Source organism: Triticum dicoccoides, chromosome 7A (assembly GCF_002162155.2).
Source record: "Triticum dicoccoides isolate Atlit2015 ecotype Zavitan chromosome 7A, WEW_v2.0, whole genome shotgun sequence".
Taxonomy (NCBI): Eukaryota; Viridiplantae; Streptophyta; class Magnoliopsida; order Poales; family Poaceae; genus Triticum; species Triticum dicoccoides.
Genome location: NC_041392.1, coordinates 127,806,520 through 127,824,575, shown reverse-complemented (window position 1 = coordinate 127,824,575; position 18,056 = coordinate 127,806,520).

The following is an 18,056-nucleotide window of genomic DNA, read 5'->3' as shown; positions in this document are numbered from 1 at the left end:
GGCTAGTGGTGAAAGAAATTCTGCCCATCTCCTTTTCTTTTAGTAGAACCATGACCATGACGCGGCGCCAAAATGGATCCCCGTTCCATTCCGTTCCACACAGGCATATCTTGTGCTTTCGGTTAAGAAAAACGACTTTTCATGTTGGCACGCACCAGGGAAAAAAATACTCTCCTCCTCCCCCTCGTCTTTGTCGTCTGAGCATGCGTTCAGCAAATTTCTCGCTGGCCTGCGCCGTGAAACCCCATTTTCCTCATGCCACCAGCAGGGTACATACATCAACTGAGAGAAACGAAAATGATGACAACGCAGGATAACGTGCGCGTTTCGATCGGTTCCAACCTTTGCCGCCTAATCAGTAATCAACCCCCACTTGTAACCTCTCATCTTCCCAACTTTGCTTCGTTCATCTGCTGATGGGAAAGTCATTACCAACTCACAAGTGGCAGATGCTCCTACTTTTACCGACGGAGCTTCCGTTTTGGAGCCACCACTAGGCCGGGTTTCAGCATCATTGGTCGGGATCCACGCCACTCTTGACACCTGTTGTACGTGCCGGACAAGGTCGTTGTCGCCGGCCTTCAAAAGCACACGTGGGCCTGATGGCGTCCCTCGTGAATTTTTCGGCCATTCCATCCTTCTGCCCATCCCGATCTCGATCAGCAGCAAAACGCGGTCGTGTTCACCGCCGGCACGGGTAAGTTCAGAGAAACTGCTTTGCTTCTGGGTTCAGTCAAACTGCCGGCCGGCCGGCCGTCGGCATGGTCGATCCTCCGGCGACCCGCACCGCACTGGGCAGAGGCGATCGGGCGGGATGGAGCCGTCGCGATCCGTGGCTGATTGATGCACGGATTTTTCTGGTGTGGGATACGACGATGGGACATGGCATCGGCTTGAACCTGATGCTGGGGGCAGTGGGCATCCGGTAGACCACCTCTGGAATCGGCATGCGATCCGGCCCTACGATGCGACTTGACTTGGGAGAATTATTCTGGGCACGATCATCGCCTCTGTTGCTATCAGGTCAGGCATCAGCGACAGTGGGGAAAAGCACCGGGGCGGGCGGGCGTATCTATCCACTGTGGCGCTGTACTACTACTGAGCAAAACAAGGGCGCACGTGGGAACAGTTCAGGGTCACTGGATCGCGTGATGGTCATCCCGGTCATGGCCGCATGGGATCGAGGTCATGGCCTCATGGGATCGAGTATACGTAAGCAGGTAGGCTAAATTTCATGGTTTGACCATTTTCTCATGCCTATTCGAGATTTACCCCTAGTTTGAAAAAAATTCGAGATCTGACTTTTTTGCTACTGCCAAAGTCCTTAGCGGTAGGGTTGCGTGCCCTATCACCAAAAACCTCTTAAGTATTGAACACAGTGCGTGCTCGTGCCTACCGTCAAGCGCCTTGGCGGTAAGGTTGTGCAGGCTACCGTCAGCCCGGTTGGCGGTAGCGATGTTTCCTACCGCCAAAGTCCCTGGCGGTAGGCTGTTAGACCCTACTGCCATGGACTCTGACGGTAGCAAAAGGGCCAGATGTCGATTTTTTTTTTCAAACTAGGGTCAAATCTCAGATAGGTTTCAGAAAAGGATCAAAACACGAAAAATTGCCTAGAACATACAGGTAGTTCTGCACTCGTATGTATCCATCCGTCCGGAAAATCTTGTCCTTTCAATAGATGTATCTAGCATCAAGTTAGTGCTAAATACATCCATTTGAGAGACAAGTTTGGGACAAACTTTTTCACACGGATGGAGTACTGTATTGCTACTTTTTTCAGAAATATATTAATATTACGAAGATACCAATTATACCCAACCTCTACAACAATGAAATGTTCTAGAGACATTACGGATGCACACAACTCACAAACAAAAGGAAGAAGAAAAAACAAAAGATCCTGCTACAGTGATCAATTCCTAGTAGCGAAGTTCAAATTCTCCAAAAGTGACGCCTCCAAGAAGCAAATAGTGCAGAGGCGCCATCTTCGCGTGATCATAGATCTTAGATTTTCACCCTGGAGAAAATTCGCACCCTTAAAACAATGCTTTCAACAAGGCCACTGCCAAGCACAACCAATTAATGCCAGACATTGGGTTTTCATCCTGAAAGCTAAGACTATGAACTCGTCCTGTGTTGTCGCCCCCTCTTGCTAATGCCGCTGCTACAAGTGACAGATCACCAAGCAAATTCCTCATCGCCTCGAAGACTCGATGCACCATTACTAAGCCTATGACCTCAGCCACCATGACATTCTCCGCCACTGTCTTCATCATGGAAATCGAAATACCATCTGAGTATATGTTTCTAAAATACATGACATTCTCTGCCATTGTATGTACATGTTTGTAAACGTCTGAGTATATGTTTCTAAAAAAGTTATTCTGTTATATAATATTCACCGAAAATTAAATGCGATTTTCCCTCGGTATATACGTGCCAATATTGCACCTCTGAGATTGCCGTCATGTTTGAGTTTTCATGCAGTATTATAGAACAGAGGGATATATTTCCCAATTGCAAGTGTTGTGGTCAATATTAAATGTTCTTGATTGAGTTTTGATTTGAAACTTTTACAACTATTTACACCACTTCTTTTTAACAAAGATCCAGATTTATTAAAAAGTTTCATAAGAAGTACATATCACCCTAAACATAATTACATTGAGTAGCTTGCACCATTGAACTGTTGGGGATCGTAGCAAAAATTTAAAATTTTCTACGCATCACCAAGATCAATCTATGGAGTAATCTAGCAACGAGGGGAAGGAGAGTGCATCTACATACCCTTGTAGATCGCTAAGCGAAAGCGTTCAAGTGAACGGGGTTGATGGAGTCGTACTCGTCGTGATCCAAATCACCGATGGTCCTAGCGCCGAACGGACGGCACCTCCGCGTTCAACACACGTATGGTGCGGAAACGTGTCCTCCTTCTTGATCCAACAAGGGGGAGGAGAAGTTGTTGGAGATCCAGCAGCATGACGGGGTGGTGGTGGAAGTAGCGGGATCCCGGCAGGGCTTCGCCAAGCGCAAGCGGGGAGGAAGAGGTGTCACGGGAGGGAGGGAGGCTCCAGGGCTTCAGGTGCGGCTGCCCTCCCTCCCCTCCACTATATATAGGGGCCTAGGAGGGCGCCGGCCCCTTGTAGATCCCATCTAGGGAGGGGGCGGCAGCCCTAGGGGTGGCTTGGCCTCCAAGCCAAGTGGAGGCACACCACCCCTTAGGGTTTCCAACCCTAGGCGCATGGGAGGCCCAAGGAGGGCGCACCAGCCCACCAGGGGCTGGTTCCCATGCCCCTTCAGCCCATGGGGCCCTCCGGGATAGGTGGCCCCACCCGGTGGACCCCTGGGACCCTTCCGGTGGTCCCGGTACAATACCGATGACTTCCGAAGCTCTCCCGATGGTCGAAATTGGACTTCCTATATATAAATCTTTACCTCCGGACCATTCCGGAACTCCTCGTGACGTCCGGGATCTCATCCGGGACTCCGAACAACTTTCGGTTAACCGCATACTAATATCTCTATAACTCTAGCGTCACCAAACCTTAAGTGTGTAGACCCTACGGGTTCGGGAGACATGTAGACATGACCGAGACAACTCTCCGGTCAATAACCAACATCAGGATCTGGATACCCATGTTGGATCCCACATGCTCCACGATGATCTCATCGGATGAACCACGATGTCGAGGATTCAATCAATCCCGTATACAATTCCCTTTGTCTACCAGTACAGTACTTGCCCGAGATTCGATCGTCGGTATCCTGATACCTTGTTCAATCTCGTTACCGACAAGTCTCTTTACTCGTTCTGTAACACATCATCCCGTGATCAACTCCCAGTCTCGATTCGTGCCAACCCAACAGACACTTTCGGAGATACCCACAATGCACCTTTATAGCCACCCAGTTACGTTGTGACGTTTGGTACACCCAAAGCATTCCTACGGTATCCGGGAGTTGCACAATCTCATGGTCTAAGGAAATGGTACTTTGACATTAGAAAAGCTTTAGCATACGAACTACACAATCTTGTGCTAGGGTTAGGATTGGGTCTTGTCCATCACATCATTCTCCTAATGATCTGATCCCGTTATCAATGGCATCCAATGTCCATGGTCAGGAAACCATGACCATCTATTGATCAACGAGCTAGTCAACTAGAGGCTTACTAGGGACATGTTGTGGTCTATGTATTCACACATGTATTATGGTTTCCGGTTAATACAATTATAGCATGAACAATAGACAATTATCATGAACAAGGAAATACAATAATAACCATTTTATTATTACCTCTAGGGCATATTTCCAACAGTCTCCCACTTGCACTAGAGTCAATAATCTAGTTCACATTACTATGTGATTGTAATGAATCCAACATCCATGGGGTTTGTTCATATCTTGCTTGTGAGAGAGGTTTATTAGTCAATGAGTCTGTACCTTTCAGATCCATGTGTGCTTTACAAATCTCTATGTCATCTTGTAGATGCAGCTACCACGCGCTACTTAGAGCTATTCCAAATAACTGTTCTACTATACGAATCCGGTTTACTACTAAGAGTCATCCGGATTAGTGTCAAAGTTTGCATCGACGTAACCCTTTACGACGAACTCTTTTACCACCTCCACAGTTGAGAAAATTCCTCAGTCCACTAGTTACTAAGAATAAGTTCAACCGCTGTCGTGTGATCCATTCCTGGATCACTCTTGTACCCCTTGACTGACTCATGGCAAGGCACACTTCAGGTGCGGTACACAGCATAGCATACTGTAGAGCCTACATCTAAAGCATAGGGGACGACCTTCGTCCTTTCTCTCTCTTCTGCTGTGGTTAGGTCTTGAGTCTTACTCAATATTCACACCTTGTAACACAGCTAAGAACTCCTTCTTTGCTGATCTATTTTGAACTCCTTCAAAATCTTGTCACGGTATGTATTCATTCGAAAGTACTATTAAGCGTTTTTGATCTATCCTTATAGATCTTGATGCTCAATGTTCAAGTAACTTAATCCAGATTTTCCATTGAAAAACACTTTTTAAATAACCCTGCATGCTTTCCAGAAATTCTACATCATATCTGATCAACAATATGTTAACAACATATACTCATCAAAATTCTATAGTGCTCCCACTCACTTCTTTGGAAATACAAGTTTCTCATCAACTTTGTATAAACCCAAAATTTTTGATCATCTCATCAAAGCGTTCATTCCAACTCCGAGATGCTTACTCTAGTCCTTAGAAGGATTGCTGGAGCTTTGCATACTTGTCAGCATCTTTCAGGATTGACAAAACCTTCTGGTTGTATCACATACAACCTTTCCTCAAGAAAAATGTCGAGGAAACAATGTTTTTTACATCCTATCTGCAAGATTTCATAAATAATGCAGTAACTGCTAACATAATTCCAACAGACTCTTAGCATCGCTACGAGTGAGAAAGTCTCATCGTAGTCAACTCCTTGAACTTGTCGGGAAACATCTTAACGACAAGTCAAGCTTTCTTAATGGTGACACTTACCATCATTGTATGTCTTCCTTTTAAAATCCATCTGCACCCAACAGCCTTACGACCATCAAGTGGTTCTTTCGAAGTCTATACTTTCTTTTATACATGGATCCTCTCTCGGATTTTATGGCCTCGAGCCATTCTTCGGAATCTGGGCCCACCATCACTTCTCCATAGCTCGTAGGTTCATTGTTGTCTAGCAACATGACTTCCAAGACAGGATTACGTACCACTCTGAAGTAGTATGCATCCTTGTGGACCTATGAGGTTTGGTAGTGACTTGATCTGAAGTTTCATGATCACTATCATAAGCTTGCACTTCAATTGGTGTAGGTGCCACATGAACAACTTCCTGTGCCCTGCTACACACTAGTTGAAGTGACGGTTCAATAACCTCATCAAGTCTCCACCATCCTCCCACTCAGTTCTTTCGAGAGAAACTTTTCCTCGAGAAAGGACCCGTTTCTAGAAACAATCACTTTTGCTTCCGGATCTGAAATAGGAGGTATACCCAACTATTTTTAGGTATTCTATGAAGATGCATTTATCCGCTTTGGGTTCGAGCTTATCAGCCTGAAACTTTTTCACATAAGCATCGCAACCCCAAACTTTTAAGAAACGACAGCTTAGGTTTCTCTAAACCATAGTTCATACGGTGTCGTCTCAACGGAATTGTGTGGTGCCCTATTTAAAGTGAGTGCGGTTGTCTCTAATGCCTAACCCATAAATGATAGTGGTAATTCGATAAGAGACATCCTGGTATGTGAAGGAAATATGCCCTAGAGACAATAATAAAGTTATTATTTATTTCCTTATAATCATGATAAATGTTTACTATTCATGCTAGAATTGTATTAACCGGAAACATAATACATGTGTGAATACATAGACAAACAAAGTGTCACTAGTATGCCTCTACTTGACTAGCTCGTTAATCAAAGATGGTTATGTTTCCTAACCATGAACAATGAGTTGTTATTTGATTAACGGGATCACATCATTAAGAGAATGATCTGATTGACATGACCCATTCCATTAGCTTAGCACCCGATCGTTTAGTATGTTGCTATTGCTTTCTTCATGACTTATACATGTTCCTATAACTATGAGATTATGCAACTCCCGTTTACCGGAGGAACACTTTGGGTACTACCAAACGTCACAACGTAACTGGGTGATTATAAAGGAGTACTACAGGTGTCTCCAAAGGTACATGTTGGGTTGGCGTATTTCGAGATTAGGTTTTGTCACTCCGATTGTCGGAGAGGTATCTCTGGGCCCTCTCGGTAATGCACATCACATAAGCCTTGCAAGCATTGCAACTAATGAGTTAATTGCGGGATGATGTATTACAGAACGAGTAAAGAGACTTGCCGGTAACGAGATTGAACTAGGTATTGGATACCGACGATCGAATCTCGGACAAGTAACATACCGATGACAAAGGGAACAACGTATGTTGTTATGCGGTCTGACCGATAAAGATCTTCGTAGAATATGTAGGAGCCAATATGGGCATCCAGGTCCCGCTATTGGTTATTGACCGGAGACGTGTCTCGATCATGTCTACATTGTTCTCGAACCCGTAGGGTCCGCACGCTTAAGGTTACGATGACAGTTATATTATGAGTTTATGCATTTTGATGTACCGAAGGTTGTTCGGAGTCCCGGATGTGATCATGGACATGACGAGGAGTCTCGAAATGGTCGAGACGTAAAGATTGATATATTGGAAGCCTATGTTTGGATATCGGAAGTGTTCCGGGTGAAATCGGGATTTTACCGGAGTACCGGGAAGGTTACCGGAACCCCCCGGGAACCATATGGGCCTTGATGGGCCTTAGTGGAAAGGAGAAAGGGGCAGCCCAAGGTGGCCGCGCGCCACCCCCCTTCCCCTAGTCCTATTAGGACTTGGAGAGGTGGCCGGCCCCCCTCTCTCTCTTTCCCCCCTCAAGGAATCCTATTCCAACTAGGATTGGGGGGGGGGGGGAATCCTACTCCCAGAGGGAGTAGGACTCTCCTGGCGCGCCTCCTATGGCCGGCCAGCCTCCCCCCTCTAGTCCTTTATATACTGAGGCAAAGGCACCCCAGAAACACACAAGTTGATCCATGTGATCTATTCCTTAGCCGTGTGCGGTGCCCCCAACCACCATATTCCTCGATAATACTGTAGCGGAGTTTATGCGTAGCCCTGCTGCTGTAGTGCATCAAGATCGTCACCACGCCGTCGTGCTGACGGAACTCTTCCCCGACACTTTGCTGGACCGGAGTCCGGGGATCGTCATCGAGCTGAACGTGTGCTCGAACTCGGAGGTGCTGTAGTTTCGGTGCTTGATCGGTTGGATCGTGAAGACGTATGACTACTTCCTCTACGTCGTATCAACGCTTCCGCAGTCGGTCTGCGTGGGTACGTAGACTACACTCTCCCCTCTCGTTGCTATGCATCACATGATCTTGCGTGTGCGTAGGAATTTTTTTGAAATTACTACGAAACCCAACAGTATGCACCATATCCAATAGGGTGCAGTTGTGATGTTCGGACACACCATCACACTATGGTGGTCCAGGCGGTATTAGTTGTGAAACGATTTCCACAATGTCTTAATTGTGTGCCAAACTCGTAACTCAGATATTCATCTCTATGATCATATCATAGACATTTTATCATCTTGTCATGACGATCTTCAACTTCACTCTGAAATTACTTAAACCTTTCAATAATTCAGACTAGTGTTTCAGCAAGTAAATATACTCAGCATCTACTCAAATCATCTGTGAAGTAAGAACATAAAGATATCCACTGCGTGCCTCAGTACTCATTGGACTGCACACATCAAAATGTATTACTTCCAACAAGTTGCTTTCTTGTTCCATCTTACTGAAAACGAGGCCTTTTAGTCATCTTGCCCATGTGGTATGATTTGCATGTCTCAAGTGATTCAAAATCAAGTGAGTCCAAATGATCCATCTGCATGGAGTTTCTTCATGCATATCTACCAATAGACATGGTTCGCATGCCTCAATCTTTTCAAAAATGAGTGAGTCCAAAGATCCATCAACATGGAGCTTCTTCATGCGTTCTATACCAACATGACTCAAATGGCAGTGCCACAAGTACGTGGTACTATCATTACTATCTTATATCTTTTGGCATGAACATGTGTATCACTACGATCGAGATTCAATAAACCATTCATTTTAGGTGCAAGACCATTGAAGGTATTATTCAAATAAACAGAGTAACCATTATTCTCCTTAAATGAATAACCATGTGGCGATAAACATAATCCAATCATGTCTATGCTCAATGAAAACACCAAATAAAAATTATTTCGGTTTAACACCAATCCCGATGGTAGAGGGAGCGTGCAATGTTTGATCACATCAACCTTGGTAACACTTCCAACACATATCGTCATCTCACCTTTAGCTAGTCTCCGCAGCCTTTTATTTCGAGTTACTAACGCTTAGCAACCGAACCGGTATTTATTACCCTGGTGCTACTAGGAGTACTAGTAAAGTACACAATAATATGACGTATATCCAAAACACTTCTGTCGACCTTGCCAGCCTTCTCATCTACCAAGTATCTAGGGTAGCTCTGCTTCAGTGACCGTTCCCCTCATTATAGAAGCACTTAGTCTCGGGTTTGGTTCAACCTTGGGTTTCTTCACTAGAGCAGCAACTGATTTGTCGTTTCAGGAAGTATCCCTTTCTTGCCCTTGCCCTTCTTGAAACTAGTGGTTTTACTAACCATCAACAATTGATGCTCCTATTTGATTTCTACTTTCGTGGTGTCGCGAATAGCTCAAGGATCATCATATCTATCCCTGGTATGTTATAGTTCATCACGAAGCTCTAGTAGCTTGGTGGCAGTGACTTTGGAGAACCATTACTATCTCATCTGGAAGATCAACCCCCACTCGATTCAAGCGATTGTAGTACTCATACAATCTGAGCACATGCTCAACGATTGAGCTTTTCTCCTTAGTTTGCAGGCTTAGGAAACTTGTGAGAGGTCTCATACCTCTTGACGTGGGCACTAGCCTGAAATCCCAATTTCAGTCCTTGGAACATCTCATATGTTCTGCGATGTTTCAAAAAAACGTCTTTGGTGCCTCAATTCTAAACCATTTAGCATTACGCCCTGAACTATCGTGTAGTCATCAAAACGTGTATGTCAGATGTTCGCAACATCCACAACCGATGCTCGAGGTTTAGCTCACTGAGCAGTGCATTAAGGACATAATCCTTCTGTGCAGCAATGAGGACAATCCTCAGTTTACGGACCCAGTCCGCACAATTGCTACTATCAACTTTCAACTAAATTTTCTCTAGGAACATATCTAAAACAGTAGAACTGAAGCGTAAGCTACGATATAATTTGCAAAGTCCTTATGACTATGTTCATGATAATTAAGTTCATCTGATTATTTAATGAACTCCCACTCAGATAGACATCCCTCTAGTCATCTAAGTGATACATGATCCGATTCAACTAGGTCGTGTTCGATCATCACGTGAGACGGACTAGTCATCATCGGTGAACATCTCATATTGATCATATCTTCTATACGACTCATGTTTGACCTTTCGGTCTTCCGTGTTCCGAGGCCATGTCTGTACATGCTAGGCTCATCAAGTCAACCTAAGTGTATTGCGTGTGTAAATCTGGCTTACACCCGTTGTATTCGAATGTTAGAATCTATCACACCCGATCATCACGTGGTGCTTCGAAACAAAAAACCTTCGCAATGGTGCACAGTTAGGGGGAACACTTTCTTGAAATTATTGCGAGGGATCATCTTATTTAAGCTACCGTCGTTCTAAGCAAATAAGATGTAAAACATGATAAACATCACATGCAATCAAATAGTGACATGATATGGCCAATATCATTTTGCTCCTTTTGATCTCCATCTTCAGGGCGCCATGATCATCATCGTCACCGGCATGACACGATGATCTCCATCATCGTGTCTTCATGAAGTTGTCTCGTCATCTATTACTTCTACTACTATGGCTAACAGTTTAGCAATAAAGTAAAGTAATTACATGACGTTTATGTTGACACGCAGGTCATAAATAAATTAAGACAACTCCTATGGCTCCTGCCGGTTGTCATACTCATCGACATGCAAGTCGTGATTCCTATTACAAGAACATGATCAATCTCATACATCACATATATCATTCGTCACATCCTTTTTGGCCATATCACATCACACGACATATGCTGCAAAAACAAGTTAGACGTCCTCTAATTGTTGTTGCAAATTTTTACGTGGATGCTATAGGTTTCTTAGCAAGAACATTTCTTACCTACGCCAAAACCACAACGTGATATGACAATTTCTATTTACCCTTCATAAGGACCCATTTCATCGAATCCGATCCGACTAAAGTGGGAGAGACAGACACCCGCTAGCCACCTTATGCAACTAGTGCATGTCAGTCGGTGGAACCTGTCTCACGTAAGAGTACGTGTAAGGTCGGTCCGGGCCGCTTCATCCCACGATGCCGGCGAATCAAGATAACACTAGTAACGGCAAGTAAATTGACAAAATCGACGCCCACAACAACTTGTGTTCTACTCGTGCATAGAAACTACGCATAGACCTAGCTCATGATGCCACTGTTGGGGATCGTAGCAGAAATTTAAAATTTTCTACGCATCACCAAGATCAATCTATGGAGTAATCTAGCAACGAGGGGAAGGAGAGTGCATCTACATACCCTTGTAGATCGCTAAGCGAAAGTGTTCAAGTGAAAGGGGTTGATGGAGTCGTACTCGTCGTGATCCAAATCACCGATGATCCTAGCGCCGAACGGACGGCACCTCCGCGTTCAACACAAGTACAGTGTGGAAACGTCTCCTCCTTCTTAATCCAGCAAGGGGGAGGACAAGTTGTTGGAGATCCAGCAGCATGACGGCGTGGTGGTGGAAGTAGCGGGATCCCGGCAGGGCTTCGCCAAGCGCAAGCGGGGAGGAAGAGGTGTCACGGGAGGGAGGGAGGCGCCAGGGCTTCAGGTGCGGCTGCCCTCCCTCCTCTCCACTATATACAGGTGTCTAGGGGGGCGCCGGCCCCTTGTAGATCCCATCTAGGGAGGGGGCGGAAGCCCTAGGGGTGGCTTGGCCTCCAAGCCAAGTGGAGGCGCCCCCACCCCTTAGGGTTTCCAACCCTAGGCGCATGGGAGGCCCAAGGAGGGCGCACCAGCCCACCAGGGGCTGGTTCCCACGCCCCTTCAGCCCATGGGGCCCTCCGGGATAGGTGGCCCCACCCGGTGGACCCCGGGACCCTTCCGGTGGTCCCGGTACAATACCGACGACTCCCAAAACTCTCCCGGTGGTCGAAATTGGACTCACTATATATAAATCTTTACCTCCGGACCATTCCGGAACTCCTTGTGACGTACGGGATCTCATACGGGACTCCGAACAACTTTCGGTTAACCGCATACTAATATCTCTATAACTCTAGCGTCACCGAACCTTAAGTGTGTAGACCCTACGGGTTCGGGAGACATGTAGACATGACCGAGACAACTCTCCGATCAATAACCAACAGCGGGATCTGGATACCCATGTTGGCTCCCACATGCTCCACGATGATCTCATCGGATGAACCATGATGTCGAGGATTCAATCAATCCCGTATACAATTCCCTTTGTCTACCAGTATAGTACTTGCCTGAGATTCGATCGTCGGTATCCTGATACCTTGTTCAATCTCGTTACCGGCAAGTCTCTTTACTCGTTCCGTAACACATCATCCCGTGATCAACTCCTTGGTCACATTGTGCACATTATGATGATGTCCTACTGAGTGGGCCTAGAGATACCTCTCCGTCACACGGAGTGACAAATCCCAGTCTCGATTCGTGCCAACCCAACAGACACTTTCGGATATACCCGCAGTGCACCTTTATAGCCACCCAGTTACGTTGTGACGTTTGGTACACCCAAAGCATTCCTACGGTATCCGGGAGTTGCACAATCTCATGGTCTAAGGAAATGATACTTTGACATTAGAAAAGATTTAGCATACGAACTACACGATCTTGTGCTAGGCTTAGCATTGGGTCTTGCCCATCAGATCATTCTCCTAATGATGTGATCCTGTTATCAATGACATCCAATGTCCATGGTCAGGAAACCATGACCATCTATTGATCAACGAGCTAGTCAACTAGAGGCTTACTAGGGACATGTTGTGGTCTATGTATTCACACATGTATTACAGTTTCCGGTTAATACAATTATAGCATGAAGAATAGACAATTATCATGAACAAGGAAATACAATAATAACCATTTTATTATTGCCTCTAGGGCATATTTCCAACATGAACGACCACTACAGTCGTCGGAGAGTCATCAACGCGTCGCTGTCGCCTACTAGAGTGGGGTTTACCTTGTCAATGACAAACCAGAAAGTCTTCGTGCATGTCCCCTAAGGACCAATGCCCTAGAGCAGCAACCGTCGCCATTGAAGCTTAGAATTGATCCAAAACGCCTGACACCAAATCTTGCCGGCGCACATGCATGACGAGAAACCCCAACCTTGTTGCCCCAAGTAGACGGCATGAATCTACAATGGAGCTCCGTCCCACTGGACGAATTTGAGGAGGATCGAAGATCTGAAGACCAACTCAAAGATGAAGCACTGCCATCCATCAGAACGCTGCCACTAGGAGAAAAAGAACTAACTTAAACTACTACACAGAGTCAAGGCATCAAAATTCCCCTCCCCTCCACAGCCCACCTGAGCGGCAGGCAAAGGGAAGGTGTATCCATGGGCTCGCTGACAAAGCTTGGAGGGGTTTAGTGTTCTAGCCACCGCGGATGCGAGAGGGAAAGAGAAACCCTAATATAATCTTATGGTAGAATCAAGATCATGATATCCTTGCCTACATTGATTTTTTTACATATTATTAGCTTTCAAGACGTACACTCACTTTAGTGTGGAAATCCTAGAGCTAATACTCACTAGTTGGATTTAGCAACGCGAAAGAACAAGTCATGTTCAATTCTTGAGGATGTTGTACGGGATCAAAATCATTGATATTGGGGTTAGGGTTACTAAGAATTCTTGAAGAATATATCACAATGACTTTCAAGGTATGAGCGGTTATATGAATGAGACAAAAGGCCATTGGTTTTTCTTTTGGTTTCTCGCAAATAAACAAGAACAAGTGATGGATTCACAGATACACAAACAAAGAGGGTTTGGTCTTGGGCAGCAGCCGCCGCCAGGGAATTTTCGATCCCCATGCCTCTGGCTACCATCTCGGCGCTGAGAGGTGATGGGACCTCGCATCTTCTAGAGTTCTATGTTTTTCGTCATCGTCTAGTGATCATAGTTTTCTGTAAGAATAAATTTACTCTCGTTCTTTTGGCAGTGCCATGAGATTAGAGAGTTTTCTGTCCTTGTAGATCCGATTATTCGGATACTATGAGTTTATATTGGTGTGTCAAACTATTTTTATTGGTTTGATTCTTTGTGGAGTTGAAATATTTTATCAACGTCATGGAGAAGATATTATAAAAAATAGTGAGCAACCTCTACTATCACACTAGTTGGATCTCAAGAAAAATACACATTCAAAACAAGCTTTGTTCCTAGTTTTATAAATAGCCCACAACACTGCTTCCAAACCTACAACCACTACAATCCTAAAAGAACTAGGAATCTAGGACATCTAAATTATCTTTAGTCAGAATACTATCTCCAAAATATAACCAGAGAAAAAACTTTAAGAGAGAAGTCGATATTTGAACCCTAACTATTATAATTTCTAAGAATCAACCATGAACCTTGAACACCATCTAAGTTACTCTGGAACTAACAAGACCCATCAAGTTTCAACCAGTTTTTGATGAGTTGGAGTGGTTTGACCAGTTGACTACCTAGTTAGCTGCCACGTTGCAGAAATGAAGTGTCTAGAAAAATGATTATTTTGTAAAGTCAATACTACCATGGTGATCATTCTCGGAAAGATTCGAATTTTTTGCCAAACGTATTAAAAATACAAGGAAAAATTTCAATCCCTTTTTTCCAAATTTGATGAAAAATGGAAGTGTTTAGAATATTTTGAAAAATAAATTGTAACCTGAACACGACCATGATGATTATTCTCAGAAAGTTTCAAACCTTTTTGCAAAACAAATTTAAAAACCTATCGAAATACATATTCAATCCCCTTTTTGTCAAAATTTTGACGAAATAATGAAAGTTTGCAGAAAAAATTGAAAAAATCTATAAAACAATCATTACCAAGGTGATCATTATGTGAAAGTTTTAAACATTTTCACAAAACATCTTTAAAAGACAAGCAAAATACATATGCAACCCCTTTTTTGGTCAAATTTTGACCACAAAATGAAAGTGTCTAGAAAAAGTTGATTTTTAATAAAATGAACACAACCATGGTGATCAATCTAGGAAAGTTTCAAGCCCTTTTCAAAAGTATATTTTAAAAATAGAAGAAAATGCATATTCAACCTCTTTTTTGGTCAAAATTTCACCCCGAAATGGAAGTGTTTGGATTTTTTTGTAAATTCAACACTACCATGGTTGTCATTTTAGGAAAGTTCCAAACTTCTTTTGCCAAACATATAAAAAATACAAGCAAATGCATATTAACCCCCTTTTTTGGCCAAAATTTGGACAAACAATGGAAGTTTCTAGAATTTTTTGTAGACATTCTATAGACTTTAAACTCCATGGCGGTCATTCTAGGAAAGTTTCAAACCCTTTTGCCACATTTTTTAAAAGACAAGCAAAATACATATACAATCTTTTTTGTCAAAATTTCTCCAAAAGTTCCTTTAAAAATTATGTAAAATGGAAACTACCATGTTGAGAACTCTAGGTTTCTTAAACTTTTTGGCAAATAGAATAAAAAAACTAAAAAAATACATATTGAACTCATTTGGTAAAAAATGAAGAAAAATGAAAGTGTCCAGATTTTTTAAAAACATTTTGTAAAATCAAAACTACCATGGTAATGAATATGGGAAAGTTACAATTTTTTCTGGAATAGAATAACTAATATAAGAAAAATAGATATTCAACAAAATTGTAGGTGATGTGGTAGCTGACTAGGCGCATGACCGGGTGGTCAACTGGTCGAGAAACATGGACTTCAAACTTGGGCAACTTTTAGCATAGTATATAGAGAGTTAGCTATGAACATTCCAAATTTAGTGAGAGTCCAAATACATTTATTTAGTAGCCCCCCTCCCCAAGATCACCTAATATTCAAATTGCTCTAGTTGGATGTAAGAACACTAGAAACTTTATATAAGCACAAACAATTACTCCATACAACCTAGGAAATCTTTTGTTTAGAGAGACCTTTCCTATCCATATACCTTCCCAAAACTTAGTATTAAGTCTATTGCCTACTTCCTTTCTACAATATTTGTTGAAAGGTCCCTTAGTCCTTGCATTAAATGAGACCGAGTTGGCTTGAAAGGCAAAGACCAAAACAAATTTCTGGTGGAGTATTTCTTCTAAACAACCTCCTCCGTAATTCCTCCTCATTTCAAGCTTCCAAATCCGTGTAGTCAACAAATGAACATTCATAATACGTAAATCTACAATCCCTAGCCCTCCCCCCGATCAATTGGTTGACACACCTCAAATCACCTAACTAGATTATATTTATTAGATTTATCATCCTCTTGCCTGATACGTCTCCAACGTATCTATAATTTTTGATTGCTCCATGCTATATTATCTACTGTTTTAGGCAATATTGGGCTTTATTATCCACTTTTATATTACTTTTGGGACTAACCTATTAACCGGAGGCCCAGCCCAGATTTGCTGTTTTATGCCTATTTCAGTGTTTTGAAGAAAAGGAATATCAGACGGAGTCGAAACGGAACGAAATCAACTGGAGAAGTTATTTTTGGAAGGAAACACACCTGATGGACTTGGACCCCATGTCAGAAGATACGGGAGCTGCCCACGAGGGTGGGCCCCCCCCCTAGGATGCGCCCCTGCCTCGTGGGCCCCCCGTGGCTCCTCCGACGTACTTCCTACACCCATATATATCGTCTTACCCTAAAACTTCCAGAACACAACATAGATCGGGAGTTCCGCCGGCAGAAGCCTCCGTAGCCACCAAAAGTCAATCGGCACCCTGTTCCGGCACCCTTCCGGAGGGGGGAACCCTCACTGGTGGCCATCTTCATCATCCCGGCGCTCTCCATGACGAGGAGGGAGTAGTTCTCCCTCGGGGCTGAGGGTAGCTATGTGTTTGATCTCTCTCTCTCTCGTGTTCTTGAGATGATACGATCTTGATGTATCGCGAGCTTTGCTATTATATTTGGATCCTATGATGTTTCTTCCCCCCTCTACTCTCTTGTAATGATTTGAGTTTTGCCCTTGAAGTAATCTTATCGGATTGAGTCTTTAAAGACTTGAGAACACTTGATGTATGTCTTGCCGTGAATATCTGTGGTGACAATGGGATATCACGTGCCACTTGATGTATGTTAAGGTGACCAACTTGCGGGTTTCGTGACATTGGGAACCTATGCATAGGGGTTGGCACATGTTTTCGTCGTGATTCTTCGGTAGAACTTTGGGGCACTCTTTGAGGTTCTATGTGTTGGTTGAATAGATGAATCTGAGATTGTGTGATGCATATCGTATAATCATACCCACGGATACTTGAGGTGACATTGGAGTATCTAGGTGACATTAGGGTTTTGGTTGATTTGTGTCTTAAGGTGTTATTCTAGTACGAACTCTAGGGCTGTTTGTGACACTTATAGGAATAGCCCAACGGATTGATTGGAAAGAATAACTTTGAGATGGTTTCGTACCCTACCATAATCTCTTCGTTCGTTCTCCGCTATTAGTGACTTTGGAGTGACTCTTTGTTGCCTGTTGAGGGATAGTTTTATGATCCAATTATGATAGTATTGTTGAGAGGACTTGCACTAGTGAAAGTATGAACCCTAGGCCTTGTTTACCATCATTGCAATACCATTTACGCTCACTTTTATCATTCGTTACCTTGCTGTTTTTATATTTTCAGATTACAAAAACTATTATCTACTATCCATATACCACTTGTATCACCATCTCTTCGCCGAACTAGTGCACCTATACAATTTACCATTGTATTGGGTGTGTTGGGGACACAAGAGACTCTTTGTTATTTGGTTGCAGGGTTGCTTGAGAGAGACCATCTTCATCCTACGCCTCCTACGGATTGATAAACCTTAGGTCATCCACTTGAGGGAAATTTGCTACTGTCCTACAAACCTCTGCACTTGGAGGCCCAACAACGTCTACAAGAAGAAGGTTGTGTAGTAGACATCAAGCTCTTTTCTGGCGCCGTTGCCGGGGAGGTTAGCGCTTGAAGGTATATCTTTAGATCTTGCAATTGAGTCTTTTAGTTTCTTGTTTTATCACTAGTTTAGTCTATAAAATAAAACTATAAAAAATGGAATTGAGTTTGTCTCATACACTTCACCTTTTTAATATCTTTCGTAAGTATGATGGAAAGGATATTTGTGCTCAA